Below are 17,441 nucleotides of genomic sequence, written 5' to 3'. Positions count from 1 at the left end.
ACATATGCTGTCTGCATGTTTTTACATAGCCGCGGTGGTGCAGCGGTAGTATTGTTGCCTTACAGCAAGAGGTTCTCCCGTTTGATTCTCGGCTGGAGCACCTTCTTTGTGGAGTCTGCATGTCCTTCCTGCGGTCAAGTGGCATTCGAAAGATATGCGTAAATGGGCGTGCCTTCGTTTAAGGTTGGGAATCAAGCTGGGACCTCGGCACTGTAAAAAGCAACTGCCAATCATTAGCAGACCGGAGGTCCGCTGTGGTGACCCCTAACTGGGAAAAGCCGAAAGAAGAACAACAACATGCAGAAATCAGTTCAATGTTATTCAGTTCAACTTCAGAGAACTTCTATGTTTTCTTCGTTTTGCCAAAAAGTCAATTTTAATTAAACAAAAGTAACTAATGTATTAGGGGAATACACGTTCATGATAACAGCATACAAAAATCATCTTGGTGTCTATATTGACATCCTCCCTAAAGATTTATTTGTTTAAATCTGGTTTTACTTTAACTTGAAGCTATTTTTATAAACAGTTGCTGTTTATGTTCTATTCTAGTTGATTATATTATAGCCATATGTTTAATATAATTTGTAAAAAAGTGTAAATAAAAAGTATTATTAGCACTGTTATTATTATTATTGCTGTTGCTGTTAAAATCATTATGCAATTAAGCAAACACATTCATCTATAACTGAAAAAAGCAGCAGAAAGTAAAACAGTAATAAAACATATGCATGTACTTCCAGATTTTCCTTCACCCCCACCCTTGTACAAGGGTACCACTGTTGCTGTCTTCAAGTTGTCTGGCACTTCAATAGATCATTGAGTATTGCAGATCACCATCAGGTGGTCTGCTGATACAGGGAATGTTGGAGATAGGCCATCTATCTTTGCACTTTATTTTCCTTTTAAAGCAGTCATTTTCTTCTCCACTTCCTCCTCCTTTCCTGTCCTGAGGTATGAGCTCTGTTGTCCCCATTGTTCCTTGCATCCCTCCAACCATGGTATCCTATCTGAAGACTGCAGCAGAGTTCATTCATTACTTCATTTGTTGTGTCCTTTTTTGGCTCCATGCCTGTCAACAATGCAGTTTCTCCAATGTGTTTTGAAAGGCCATCATGCAGGCCTCCTTGCAGATGGTCTGTACCCCACATTTTGGCAATGAGGGTTTTATCTATCTATCTGTCTATCTATCTATCTATCTATCTATCTATCTATCTATCTATCTATCTATCCATCCATCCATCCATCCATCCATCCATCCATCCATCCATCCATCTATCTATCTATCTATCTATCTATCTATCTATCTATCTATCTATCTATCTATCTATCTATCTATCTATCTATCTATCTATCTATCTATCTATCTATCTATCTATCTATCTATCTATCTATCTATCTATCTATCTATCTGTCTATTTGTTTGAAGTTTATTAACCAAGTTAGAGAAATTATACTGGCCCCTTTTCAGCCTCACGCTGGGCCATAATGCAGCACAAAACATATAAGAAACATACAGAGTAGACTAACAGAATTATAAAATTATTTCAAACAATTTTGAAGCAAAATACAATTAAGCATTCGTCAAGTTAAATACGTAACTATAGTTACTAACAATAGCTGAGTGTCTAAAGACTAGCAGAAGTATAAGATGACAAACATTTTCCAAAAATGCAATTAATTCAACAAATTAAACATGTAACAACAATTGCTAAAATAGTAAACAGTAAAACTTTTGCAGTAGGTAATTGTATCTAACCTTTGTCTTTATCATAAAAGTGTGTATATTCATTTTAAGATGTTCCTTTCATTTCTTCTTTAAATTGAAAACAATTTAGTAAGGAAGTAATCTAGGTAGGAAGGCTGACCAAGTTCGCAGACAACTGCAAACTAGGGGCTATAATTGACTCTCCGGATGACGCATATATCCTTCAAAAGGGTCTCACTGAGATGGACACCTGGTGTCAAAATTATGGCCTCAAGCTAAATGCCAAAAAGTGCATATTCATCCCCTTTGGAAAAAACAAAGTACCCACAAACTACCACATAGGTGGTAGTCCCCTAAATATGGAAGATGTAATAAGGGATCTGGGGACCCAAGTAGATAGTAAACTCTCCTTTGATAATCACATTGCCAAAGTGGTTAGAAAATCCTTCTACATGGCACACCTTATCACAAAAGGGTTTGCATCCAGATCAAAAGAGGTCATTGTGTCCCTCTACTTATCGCTCATCAGACCCATCATAGAGTACAATGCCCCATTTGGGATATATCTTGCAAGACACCTGCAACAGCTGGAAGGACCACAGAAGTACCTCAGCAACAGGATCACTGGCCTCAAACAGATGCCCTATGCAGCTCGACTGAAGAAACTCCAGCTGTACTTGGTTGCATACCGCCTACTCAGAGGTGATCTCTGCCTGACATACAAGGCCATGTCCAACCCAGAACTGATGGACATGCTTCACCTAAAGAAAAGCTTATCCCCTTGAGCCACATGCTCTAGGGATGTAAACCTCACCACAACAATAAATAGGACATGCTGGAGGGATAGATTCCTGTCACAGAGACTTCCCATGCTTTGGAACAAGATTCCAATCTACATTTGGCAGAGCTCCTCACTAACACTCTTCAAGAGAAACCTTGACGAGTGGATGGGAAACAAAAAGTTTACCCCGGGGAAGACTTCAGTGGCTCTGCTGGACAGAGGCACAGGGAACTAATCTAAGGGAGTGGCGAAAGCCAACACATTCTGGCTAGGCTTATAAATGCCTTTGGGCAGATAGTCTAGTACCTACCTATGAACCTATGAACCTATAAGGTTATTTCAAAAGGATAGTACAAGTATGAAGAAGGATTTTTTTTCACAGACAGCAATGAAGACATTGTAAAATGTAAGATGGTTCATGCAGAATTAGAATGCCGGCCAAAGGTGGGCAGTACTATTTGTGAGAAGTTATATGGTTAATCTGTTTAGCAAATAGGATGACCTAGGTGAGACAGGTAGCATTTGGTCTTGAATATATTGTATGAAGACCCTCAGTAGTGCTTGCCAGATGAATGACTCTAAGAATCTTATTTTCCACAGTCTGATGTATAGCATTGTGTCCTGACATGGGGGCAACTATTTATGTTCAAGCCTTGACTGTAAAGCATTAATCCAAGTTGGACATCAAGCTTCAGGGGTAGTAAATTAGAATATTTGTAGACATCTTTATATTGTAGGGAAACTTTTTGTGGAGTCTATTTGATGTTGAAAGGAAAACATGTTTTTTTAATACAATACCTATATATTTATAATATTTTGTGAAAAGGATAATGTTTCTGTCAGGAGCAGAAATTTAGGGGAGGTAGAAGTTTTGGCTAGCCTTTTGGATGCTTCAAACAACACAACTGAGCATTTTGTTATATGCATAGAAAGGTTATTGTGTGTTGACAAGTTCCAAATTGGGGAGAAGTCATATTGTAATGATGTGACTACCTGATAGTTTAATGAATTAGCTGTAATAAATACCACAGAGGGCTATTTGAAATACATTTTTTAAAATCATTTCATAAAAATACAATTATTAACAAAAAAAACTGCTCACTTTTTATATTAAAGATAAAAAAGACTAAAACACTAATAAAAAATCAAATAAAAGATGAACTATGTACATCGATGTCCACTATACTACAGATAGATGAGTTAATTTAAAACAAGTTAATAAGATCAGATTGACAGTTTTAAGTTATTAATTTTCTAACAATTCAATTATGTTCAACCATTGAGTATACACTACTGTATTCCTAGAAGATCTAGATTTAATTGTCATTGATTCTAACTTGGATACCTCCAAGAGAAGATCTTTAAAGTTTTGAAAGGAAGGAGTTTTCAATGATTTCCAATTCCTAGTAATTTCTTTCCTGGCTATGGACTGCACAGGCCAATGAAGCAAATATTTACTAGATTTAACACATGTTGGAATTGGGGGATTAAATAAAACTAATGATTTAATAAGGTGAACATTATCAGTAAAAATTGCTTGCAAGAAATTATTAATATCTTCCCAGATTTTTTTCAAATGTAAACAATCACAAAAAAATGTGTGACCAATCAGCATTCTGAACCTTCATACATCTCCGACAGAGAATATTTTCCTTATACATCTTATTTATGTTATATGGGGTAATGAAAGATCTATTTAAAAATCTCCAGGCAAAGATTCTCCATTTAAGTGAAGATGTAGTTCTACCTGCTGATTGAAGAAAATTCAATTCATCTTTATCTGAAGGGTTATTATTATTAATATTAGAGAAGTATTTCCAATAATTATCAGGGAATATATCAATATCAGATTTGATAATTATATATATATTTGAAATGCTAATTTTAATTGTTATTCTGTTGTGTAATAACAATGAAATAATGAATAAGTTTGGGAATTAAATGTTTAACTGAAGAAGGTATTATAGCAAATCTGTTTTTAATATAATTTCTGGCTTCTTGTAAGTCAAGCCATAATGATAAATCTAGATCATTCTCTTTCAGTAAAGTATCAATAGATTGCAATTCACTATTCTTAAACATTTGATGCCAATAAACGAAATGATTTTGTTCAAATATTGGACATTTTATGAACATTTGTAGAGAAGGTAACCCCTTGTGTATATGCTATAGGAAAAATAAGGAATAACCAAGCATCATATGACTGAGACCTAAAAATTTAATTTTTAAAGGATTTAAAATAATATTGACACAGTTTGACATAAAGTTTAGGGTAGGGCAAAGAGTAAAATATTCCTTTAGTTTCCATATGAATATGTTATTTACTAGATTTAACTTAAGAAGATCATTATTATTATTTAAATTTTGTGATGAAGGTAAAATAAAATCTTTCCATTTTGAAGAGTAATTACTATCTATAATGTACAAAATAGTCTTAATAACTGAAGAAATAGAGTATATTTCTAAATTTGGAAATGCAATACCTCCATTATTCCAGCTATAGATATGATATGATAAAGATATCATAGGTTTAATTGGGTGCCAAAGAATTTTTTTAATCATAGTGTTAAACTTTCTGATTATTGTATAAGGTGGAGGGATGGAGATAGACTGAACTATATATAAGACTTTTGGAAGAAGCATCATTTTTATAATAGATAGTTTTTCTACTATTGAGAATTTTATTTTAGACCGTTTCTGTATTAGTCTATTTCTATTAAGCAATTTTCAAAATTTAATTTTAGTATTTCTTTTATATTACTAGCTATTATTATCCCTAAATATTTTTGTGTTGGGATTGAGGTATATGTCTTTCATATTCATTTTGAATATTGTACTGTTTTGGGCCAGTTAACAGGATTTAGAAAGTAGTCTATATCATCAAATAAGTCCTGGATTGTTGGGTTTACACCTCCCAAAGTAATCAGAATGTCCTCCCCAAACAATTGAATCTTTGGAGATTCATTAAGACTATATTGAAACCTTTAACATTACTATCTCCTCTAATCAGATTTGCCCAAGGTTCCATAACTAAAGTAAATAAAAGAGGGGATAAAGGACAGCCTTGTTTGGTCCCTTTAGTTATAGGTATGGACTGAGATATATTAGAACCATTTCTGACATAAGCTTTAGAGCCTGTAAATAACTGGGTGATAAGATTTATGCAATTATTTGAAAACTTAAGTTCCTGCAAGAGATTGAAAAGGTAATCCAAACTGACTGTGTCAAAAGCACAATTTATGTCTAAACTAACTATAGTTAAATTATTTATTAAGTTTTTAGTTAATTCAATTAAGGTTATTATTATTTTAATATTATCAAAAGTTGTTCTATTCATTATGAAACCTGTTTGGTCTTCTTCTACTAAGTTGGGAAGAAATTTTTTAAGCCTTTTTGCATATATGGACATAAACATTTTATAATCCGTGTTTAATAATGATATAGGTCTATATGAATTACATTTAGTAGGGTCTTTTTCAGACTTTAAAATGGGAGAGATAAATGTATATTTCCAGGATGGAGGGATGGTATTATTATTTTGTATTGTGTTAAACACTGAAAGTAACAATGTTAGAGCTTCCTTCTGTAAAACTTTGTATATTTCTGGGATAATACCATCATTACCGGGTGCTTTGTTTTGTTTGAGTGTTTTAATTTGTTTTTAAATATCCTTTAAAGTAATTTGACTATCAAGTAGATTGGTTTGTTCTTCTGTTAATTTCTTTTTAATGTTTTTGCAGTTGTAGTGTTGCCTCACAGCAAGAGGTTCTCCTGTTCGATTCTCGGCTGGAGTGCCTTCTGTGTGGAGTCTGCATGTCCTCCCCACGGTCGAGTGGCATTCAAAAGACATGCGTGAATGGGCGTGCCTTCATTGAAGGTTGGGCATCAGGCTGGCACCTCGGCACCATAAAAATCTACTGCCAATCATTAGCGGACCAGAGTTCCACTGTGGCGACCCCTAACCGGGAAAAGCCGAAAGAAGAACAACATTAATAAAAGCTTGAATATCTTTCTTTGGATTTATTAATGCAGAAGTTTGGTTCAGCTTAAGGAAATATTCTTTAAATTCATTTAATATTTTATGTAAGTCAGATACTTTTTTTCTTATGAGGTGAATAACCAGGATTCACCAGATAGTGTTTAAAACACTGTCTGGTGAATCCTGGTGTGCTTCATCCTATTTGTTTATTTGGTTTGGGACTTTGTTTTATATTTTCTAGTCTTATGAGGTGAATATATTTCTTTAATATGATTACATTTATTTAATCTTTTTACTTTATTGGCTAAGATAGTCAGAGATCTGGGATTTATTGAAAAATTAATAAATTAAAATTTTTCAAGAGTGATCATAGTTTTATGGTTTAACATTTCAAGATATTTCTTGTTTAGGGTTTTTATTTCTTACAATTTGGATTTTAGTTTGTTTTTTGATAAATCAAGATTTAAGGTATTAAGTTTAGATTGTATCACTTTTAAATCTTTATCCCATAAAAGTATTTTTTATACCAGTTAGTTATTCTGCCATACAAATAAACCATCATGGTATCCCAGATGAAAATTTCAGATCTAATATTATTGGTGTTAAATCCCAAAAAATATGAACTTCCTCTAATATAAAGGTATTAAAATCCTTTAATTTAGTGATATAGGTTGGTATCTGTTTTATCTGAACATTGTAATGAGTATAAATATGTATATCAAAGGTTATAGAGTTATAATCTGAAATGGGACAAGTAATACCTTTCACATTACTTAGAGAATCAGTTAAACCATTGGAAATAATGTCTATTCTTGAGAATGAGTTATGTCTGTGTGAAAAGAAAGTATAACCTAATGATTTTGTGTCCGCATAATTATCAATGTCCTTCAATAAAAATTAATTTGTAAATTCTTTTAGGAGTTTGGCTGAACTCAACATTTTTCTGTTACCTTTAAAAGAAGAGTCTGAACTATCAAAAATGCAGTTGAAGTTCCCAGCTAATACAATTTTACCTTTAGAGAATTGAATAATATGATCTATATGTTGCTGAGCTGAGCTTTGTCCAAAGCCAGGAATCCAGTACGTTAATTAGAGTGAAGATTGAGTTATTAAACTCTAATAATCATACCTTTATTATCTTTATATGAATCTATAAGTTTAGGTTGTGGTAATTTGTTACTCCAAAGTATTGCAACACCTCTCTTTCTTTGAGAGTGTTGAAAGCTATGGAGTATTGAGAAGGATTTAGATTCTAACTTGGAAATATCACCCTCTAACAAAAGAGTTTCTTGCAGAAAGACTAATTGTGAGTTATTTAACTGGATATATTTATTTAAAGATCTTCTCTTGTTAGGGTTATTAAAACCATTTATGTTAAGGGAAATACAATGCAAAAAAGTCATATTGTAAGAGTATTGATTAGAAGTATATACTGATAGGAGCTTTCTGTAAACTTAAAAATATGAGGTAAAACTAGCAAAATGTTGGAAATACAGCAATATATACAGTATGAAACAAAGATAAGATCTAAAATTGAAATGGCATGAATATATAAATAATTTTCTATACTTAGTTTTCTTTTTGATGTTCACTAAAACAACAGAAAGTAGTGTTAGTGTTTTATAACATTAAATCCCTCAAAAACCCACCTGGAGTTATAAACTCCTAATTTGAGTGACATTAATCACCCAGATTGACTAACTTACTAGCAGCAAGTTTCTGTCCAGCTCCACCTAAGTATGAACTAGTTCATAATTAAAAACATGGCTTATGGATAATACTGTCTATGTTATGCAAGAGAAGAGGTTATCAAATAATCTATACTTAATTAACAAGTAGACAAGATAGCATACATTGAATTTTAACAAAAAATAACATGCTGCAAGGTAACAGAAACTAATATTATAAATTAGTAGTATTACAATGGTTGCAATAAAGATTTCTATAACTAAAGTTATCAAAAATGTAAGAGTTAATACATAGTTATGTACTGTACTAAGTGAAAATGTAATCAGGAATTTAAAATTAAGTTATTATTTTTTTAAACTGTAGAGTTATGTTATTACCAACATAATAAATCTATATTAGATCAACTCACTTCAAAAATACTTCATATTATATAGGAAGTAGTATAACAAAGTTACTTGGAAACAATTGAGAGTGTAAGTGCATACATGTATATATCCATATTTTCCTTTAAATAATTAAATTATTCTATTATAAACAAGATATATAGTAAACCAATAATCTGTAAGATATAACATGAATTTAACAGAGGATATAGCTAATAAAGGCAAACCAAAATCTATTTAATGTAAAAAGAAATATTTGACAATAAGTCTAGAAAGAGTAAAATAATTACTGTTTTACAAGCTTTTAACCAGACATATACCCTCCTTGAATGTACAGTAGGAAAGAACCAAATCTATTTATTAAGCTTACATAAGTATTAAAATACAGATAACAAAAGTAGCACTATATTAGATGTTTAAAAAAATTAAGTTTGTACTGTTACTTTATACCTTGTAATAAGACTGCAGCAAGTTTGCTTTAAATTAAATAATAATGATAAATAATAATGATTGCTGCATGACATAATGAGACCTTTCTTTTTTGCTTTCTACTGAGGAGAAAAAGAAAGCCTCTCAGCTCAGAAGGAGAATCCCAGACATCTTTAAAACATATATAAATAGAGTTGCCACCCTAGCATATGCCCAGAGAGGGACATTCTTAGTACAGATGTCTGATTATGCCAGGCAAAACATATCTATGACCAGTACAAAGGACAGAAGTTTACTTTTTTGCCTAAATAACATCTTATTCTTGTAACATTTTAGTTGCTAATTCTGTTTCATACAACACATAAAAGTCTCAGATACAGAATAAATGTTTTATGCATCTTCTAAACAAAATATAAGCAATAATCTTGTCCCAAAATCTCAGGGCACTTACCATTTTTCCAAAGATTTATAAGACACAGCTGTCCAAAAGGAGACTTTCGCAAAGTGGAACAGGTGGCAAACCTATGTATAATCATTCTACTAAAGAGAAGATTATTGTGGCTTTAAAATTACAAGAATGCAACCTCTCACTACCTACTAATTAAATAAATATATCAATTACTTTTTATATTATAATAAAAGGAAGCTTGCATATATCAAAGATTTAGTTGCTTATTTATAAATGTTTTTGCTTATTTAAACTGCAAGAACTGATTAAAATATGTTGCATAGTTTGAACAAAGCAGGGAAGGAAAAAAAGAAACAGTTACTTCCTTTTAACAACTGCCATCAGGCTGAATGTGATGTCATACAGCTAATCAGAGAAGCTCAGTTGTGTGTATGGTCTTGTCTTCAGGCTGCAGGAAGTGCGAACACCCTCCAAATCTTCAGCGGGAAGCAACAGTTATTTGAGACAACATCTGAAGGTAACATGAGTCTCGAGAGGTTCACGGGATACTCCAGCAACCCTTAATCTCCTCACTGTGAAAAAGCAGCCGTGAGAGGTGAAAAAAAGAAAAAAACAAAAAAAAAAAAGCGAGATACAACTCACAGATCTACCGTGCTCCAACATTAATTTAAGCCCACAACCACCAACGAACAGGGCTTAAGCAAACAAAGGGAGTACCACAATAAAAGCATCAAACAAAGCCACTAAGCTCAAACCAACAAAAAAAACAACATTATAACCACAAAGGTATGTGAAAACAATCACCCAAAACAAAATCAAATACAGGCATTCAACAGCCCCACACTGAAATGAGCAATGAATGAAGAAACAAAACTGCAAATCAATGTAAAGAATTAACAGCCGGATAACTTTTTCTGAATGCCAGCAACTACTCAAAAAACATGTACCAAAGCTAAATCATAGGCTGTGAAGAGAGAGGACAAATGAAATAGAAATATTAAAACCTTAACTTATGTATCAGATTAATGAAATAAGGGAAGGGACTGTAATCAGAACACATACCATAGAATCCTAGTAATATGCAACTACTTAGTATCAGTAAACAAAAACAAATTAAGTAATGCAGTCTATGTGTTCAAAGGCATAAGTAAGCAGGGGACAATAAGTGGATATTTTTCTCTTAATAAACAGAGTATATTTTTAAAAAGCTAAATATATAATATATACTATAAATATACAAGAAATAACTATAACACAAAGAACTAAAGGTTATTAATAGAGATAAATGATAAAGCAAAAAGATAAAGGCAATTATGAAAATCTAATAAAATGTTCAGTAAGAAACATAAGCCAAAAACACAATATAATTAGGAATACAACACCACTCACCTGTTGATCTGTTTTCATTTTCCTAGACCACTGGGTCACAAGAAAAAATTCCTATGTAAGGAAAAAGAAAATAAAAAACATGAAGTAACATGGTTATTTTTTAAGTTTCTTTTTGTGATCAATAGTTTTCCAGGTTCCATTTTCAGCAATTCTTTTGAGACGGTAACTATCCCAGTCCATGTGATCTATTTTATCCAAAATTTTGTTAGATTTAATATACTTAAGAGTTGCATTCATTTCTTCAAAAATCTTAGGACCATCTGGAAGGAAGATTCTCAGCCTAGCAGGGGAAAAGCAGGTGAGATTTTATTTGTGCTTTTTTTAGTTCTTTGAGTAAAGGTAGGAACTGAATCCTTTTAGTTATGACAGGTGTAGAATAGTCATTGTCAAAACAAATTGTGTCATCTTTGTATTTAATAGGTAACTTAGACCAAGCAGTCTTCAATATTATTTCTTTATCATGGGATAATAAAAATTTGACTATGACAGATTTTGTGGAATTACTTATGACACATTTGGATATAGATAAAGACCTGTGAACTCTTTCTATACCAAAATAAAGTGCTTCAGGAAGCTGTAAAATATTTGGTAGCCATGAGGTTAAAATTTTCTCCAAGTTGTTTTCTTCTATGTTGTCTGGCAGCCCACAGATCCTTATGTTATTTCTTCGAGATCTATTCTCAAGATCATTTATTTTAGTTTGAAGCAGAGTATTTTGCTTCAGAAGAAATTCTTAAATTATGTTAATTTTGTTGTATTCTGCTATCCATGTCATTTAAAGATATTTCAATACCTGTAATTTGTTTCTTCTGCTGCTTAAGGTCTTGATGTAAAGTCTCCATTTGTTGAGAAGTATTTTCTTTAAAAACATTAAGCTTCACATCATTATGTCAATTTTTGTGGATAATTCCTGAATAATAGTTAAAAGAGTTTGAAACTCTTTTTTATTGCTGAGTCCTGATGAGAGGATTTTGTATAGCTCATGTTGAATCCAGATGCCAGAAACTTGTCGCTTATTATTTGACAGGAAAAGTTAAAAAAAACTTTAAAAATATTTTAATATTAACTTAGAAGACTACTGAAAGAAACTAAATTATATAAAAAATGTATTTAAAAGTTTTAAATAAAAATTCCTGTCATAAAAGAAATGATAAAGCAGAGCTGAAAGAAAGTACTGCTACTCAAGGCACATCCTTGGCCACACCACCACAGAGTGTTATGATGAAGTTTGGCACATTCCAAGCAAGGCTATTAATGTATAAAGAGAAGAGGGGGGTACCTAATATAAAAACTTGTGGGGCATCCATATTAATAGATCCAGGCAAAGAGAAACTATTCTGACAAATTATATAGAAGGTCCTGCTATACAGACCGAAGTAAAAAAGTTGTGGTTAACATTTTTGAAGGTTCTCCTGAGATGCATACACACACACACACATATATATATATATATATATATATATATATATATATAGAAACAGCCCTTGTTAATAAACTTTTATCCATGGTTTAATAAATTTTTCAGTAAGGGCATAAATAGCAGTTAGTATTGCTGTTAAGACCCTAACCCCTTCATTGGTGGTTGATATGAGCTATCTCATAAGTACAGTGTGTCTTACACCTTCCCCTAGCTTTTGTGTACCTGTGCGTGCTTCCATTACTTTTTCCCAGATTTTCTCAGCCTGGATATTTCTGTACCTCCTTTTTCTTTCTTTCTGCTATGTATATAAAAAAGCTCTTGCTTCCTTTCTTGATCTTGTCTGCCAACTCTTAACTTTCACAATTCTTTATTGCTATATTCACCCTTTTTGATGTCTTTTTGATAGTTTCTTCCTCCCATCTTCTCCTTTCCACCTCTTGTAAGTGTTATATTTTGCCCTAACTGTTAGATTCACCTTTCTTTGTACCACATCAAATTTTTTTTTTACAATTTTCCAAATTTTCCTTTTCCGCACACTCTTCACTATAGGCCTGAGTACCTCATCTCTCCAACATTCCTATAATTTATTTACTGCTGTGATTTGCTCCTAGTTTAAGTCTACTCTGACAAACTGCCTCAGCACAGTGTAATCTATTCTAAAACCCAACAGCATTATCTATGTCTTTGTATTTTCCCTTTCATTTAAGCTGAACCAAACAGTGGCATATCTTCTGTTGGTGCCATAACTTTGACACATCGTACTCTCTGCCCTGGTTAGGACCACATCCATAACTCTGTCCTTTCTGGTTCAGTCCTGCATCAATTGGCTGAACCCATCATGATCAAAGACCTCAGTCAACTCCTGCTCACTCTCAGCCATGGAATTTGGAATCTCCTAGTCTGTACCTGGCAGATTCCATAATGTCTTCTTTCTCTTGTCCTCCTGTCCCACTCCTTTATTCCCATTAACAGTCTCGTATCCTCCTCCTTTGCTGTAATGCTGGGATAATACACTGTATCTATTTACTACCTTCATCCTCTTCCTGGTCACTCTCTTCCTCTATTATCAGTTTGGTGCTTTTTCTCCTCTCTCAGTCTGTCTCACTCTCTCTCTCTACTCATATCTGATGCATTTATTTATGAAGATTGCTAGTCCACCACTATCTCTCCCTTATCTTTCATTCTGGATCAGCCTATACAATGGCACCTTCATTTCCTACCACCTTTGTCACTGGCCCATGTTTATGTGACAGCAGCAATGTCCGCTTCCTCCTGCATCACTGCTGGTAGCTCCCCATTCTTTTTATACAGACTCCATGAACTGGAGAGTAAGACCACAGAGCCAAGGAAGAGGTCACCCTTGCTTGTTCCTCTGCTATATTCTTTAACTCTTTCTACCTTCTGTTTGTTGCCTAAACATCTACTCCTTCCTTCTGCTTCTGACACTTTTTCTCCCCTCTATCATCATCATTGTTATTATTATTATGCATCAGCTTTCATCACCTATGTCAATTCAATGCTACTGTTCTATCTTTCTTCCCTCAAACAATCTGTCTCTTGGTAGGGTGCACCAGTTTCCTACTGGTCTCTTCCAAATATTCTTAAATGAATCATCTTCTGCAGTCCTGTAACTAAGCCATTGAAGTCTGTTTTCTTTGACATTCAGTGACTTCTGCTTCTGCTCTGATGTCTTCATTGCCTTGTCTGTTTCACAGTGCGCATCATAACACTCATCACAGGTTCTTCATCTTGATCACCTCAAGTTATTTAATTGTTCTGCATTAACTGCTCAAGTTTCTGTCCTAGATACAAGCACTGGTCATGCCACTGTTTTTTACACATTACTTTTCCACTTTGACATTCTTTTGTAGCATGCTCTGTTGACACTGTCAGTTGGCTTCAGTACTTATGATTCAAATGTTGATTTTTTTCATTCAGATTTCTTCTGAAGCAAGCCTCTCAGATACTTTAAGCTGTTAATCTGTTCTGATATGTTCCTTTCCATCTCAGTTTTCAGCTTCTTTTGATTTCTCTGATTTGCTGACATTACAGCTGTCTTGTCTGTACACAATTTAATTCCAGATGCCTTCAGCTTTGCATTCCATTCCCTTACCATTTGCTGAAGTTCTTGTTCAGAGTTTGCTTATAGTGCCACATGATGTGCACACTGCAACTTTTCTGATCTGTCACCTCTGACCTGTTTACTAACAAAACCCATGAACAACAATGGGCTCAGACGTGAACCATGATGCAAATTAATTTCCACTGGGACTTTGAGTCCAATCACTGTCTGTATTTGTGTCATTGGGTCCTTGTATATAGGCTGCACTAATTTTACCAATGTTTCTGAGACTTTGAACCTTTGTAGACCTGCCCAAATTAGCTTTCTTGTCTTGCTTAATCTAAAGCTAAGGATCCCCAGTTGGATTTTCCTCATCTCCAGTGTTTTTTTTTTTATTATCTGTCTCATAATAAACCTTGGTTGGTTGTGCTGCATCCTGATTTGAATCTGGACTGACTGAATCCCATCTTACTTTTAATGCATGTTTTTTATGTCACACTCTATAACACTTTCAGGCAGTTTTAGTGGAGTTTGATAGCTCTGTACTGGTCACAGTTGTGAATGCTTCATTTTTTCTGCACTGGTAACCAGTTTATTATTCTTCAGTCTTCAGAGATGCACCTTTTTCTCCATGTTGAGATGTTTATTCTGAGGAGATCCCTGACAGAACCACCATCTTGATCATATGTGCCAAGACTATATCTGAGCCTGCTGCTTTTCCTAACATCACTGGTCTTATTGCTCTTCATAGTTTGTCTAGAGTGGGCTATTTTTCCTCTTTTATTGTAGGCTGTGCAATGGGCTGTACAGTATCTGTGGAGTTGTCTTAATTCAGTAGCTGTTGGAAGTGTCCCTTCCATCTGCCTCTGATGTGGTTTGGATTGAGGAGCAGATTATTGCTAACATCCCTTATGAATGGCATCTGCCAACAATCATCTTTAGATTTCTTTTGTTGCCTTACAACCTGACAGAGCTTCTTTGTGCCATTTTCAAAGTAATTTTGAGAAGCTGGCAGAGTTTCTCTGTCATTCTTTTCTTTGTCATTGTGACTACTCTCTTAGCTTCATTGTTAGCCTACCAGTACTCATCTTTAGCATGGTCCATGTTCTATTTCCCACTTTTTCCTGCACTCCTTCTTTCTACTAATAACCTTCTGGACATCTGCATTCTACCCACAATTGTCCTTAGTGATCTATTTTTCATATCGTTTTTGGCTGCATATCTGTAATATAGTCTTTGCTCATGCTGTTTTGAGAAGCTGCCATCCTTCTTTGGCTCCATCTGTTTCACCTTCTTTCTGAGGTGTTAGAGCATGGAGTACTTTCCTAGACTCTTGTGTTTTCACTTCAGTCAGTTTCCAGGTCTTCTTGTCTCTGACCTTAAACCCTTATTTGACCTTCACAAGTAGTTTATGTTGGGGGTTGAGAGTTTCACTGGGATGACCTTGCAATCACTGAAACCAATACCCTTTTCATACTAGGAGGAGGTTACATATTGACCACTCCTGTATGTGATTGTGTGAATGTCTGTCTCTCTCTTGGCAAACTGTGTTTGCCACCATTAAGCCATATCCCAGACAAAAGTGCAGAATGCCCAACCCATTTGGACTCAGGCAGTCTTCATATTCTGTTCTTTCTGACACAATATAAATATTCATGTTCCTATTGTCAGCACAAACTATGTTTCACTTTATCTAGAAGGTCCTGCAACTGTTGCTTGAATGCAATCTTTCTCTTGCTGTCACAACCTTGCTGTGCGGCATACGTTGAGGTTATGAATATTTTCCTGTCTTTACAATGGAGCCTGTTTGGCAAAAGTTTGTCTTCTCTTCTTTTATTCTAATATCTTTTTCCACCCAACTCCATCTAATGACCACCTGTTGCCTGCTTCTCTTTTCCATTTCCTCTTTTTTCTCTTTTGTCTGAATAGCCAATCCACAAACATATGTAGTTCTCAAATTGTAGTCTGAATCTACCCCATGTTTGAATGTTCTACACTACTGCTCTCCATCGCCAGCCTCCAGGCACTTGATAACCTGAGGTAGTACAGTAACTGCCTTATGCTCATTGATAAATAATTCTTATTTAAAGCAAAAAAACTAGTTGTGAGTGGTGTAAATACATAACTAATATGGAGGCATCTATTTCATGAAGAGCAATATTCAGCATCATATCATCACACTCCTACCTTAGCTACTGCCACATTTTCAGACAAAACACAGTGAAATGTCATATGATGATAGTGTTAAAAATCATTGCCAAAGCCTCCTAGAACTTATATGAACAGGTCTATGTGGAAGTCCCTCAACTCAACTATTTCATGTACATCTACTGCAACAAGTCACCAACATCAATGTTGCTCCCAATCAAATAATACTAAAGTAGCTTCTGATAAAAAGTGTTAGTCACAGATTCCCTACTGACCAGGCTGAACAAGGATAGGGTTACTGTCATCTGCCATTTGGACACCAGGATTTGCATTACTACAAGGGTCCTAAGGACTCTCTCTCAGGACAGATATGATTCTGACATCGTGGAAGTCCATGTGGGTTGAATGACCTCGGATGTAAAACCCAGAAGGACATCCAGAGAAACATGTAAGAGTTCTATGGGCTTGCTATGGATATAGGAAAGATTTTGGTCTTGAATGGAATCCATCCTTCATAGAAAATGATGCCTTGGTATAAAGGAAAGTCAATTTGCATCAACAATTTACCTATTGGTGGTGTCATTCCAGAAGGGTCTAGTATGTATATGCCTGGGATGAGACGATGGATAGTCATACATTTTTTGCAAAGGATGGCCTGTAGCTCTCATTCAAGGGTTGATACATACTAACAAAAGCTTTTCTTGTTTACATAGTACCTTTTTTTAGGCAGATCCTAGGGCTTACACTGATAAGGGTTTGTGCCTAAACCCAGTAGGAAAATCCAGGAAACCAAAGCAAAATAAAACAAAAAACATGGACATCCCAACTTAGAATTTTTTTTTAACCTTACACTGAACCACATTAAGCTAGCTCTTCTCAATGACAGGAGACACAATAATAAATTGCCTAATCTTGAGGTTATCCTACATCTGGAGTAGGTCCATATATGAGTATTTATAAAAACATGGTTTAAAAGTAATGAGAGCATTCCCTCCATGTCAAAGATTTGTGTCTGCCATATCTTCAGGCCTGGTGGAAGCTGCA

This window comes from Protopterus annectens, chromosome 8.part0 (assembly GCF_019279795.1).
Source record: "Protopterus annectens isolate FY-2018-M chromosome 8.part0, PAN1.0, whole genome shotgun sequence".
NCBI classification, from domain to species: domain Eukaryota; kingdom Metazoa; phylum Chordata; order Ceratodontiformes; family Protopteridae; genus Protopterus; species Protopterus annectens.
Note: the sequence above shows the minus strand (reverse complement) of the source record.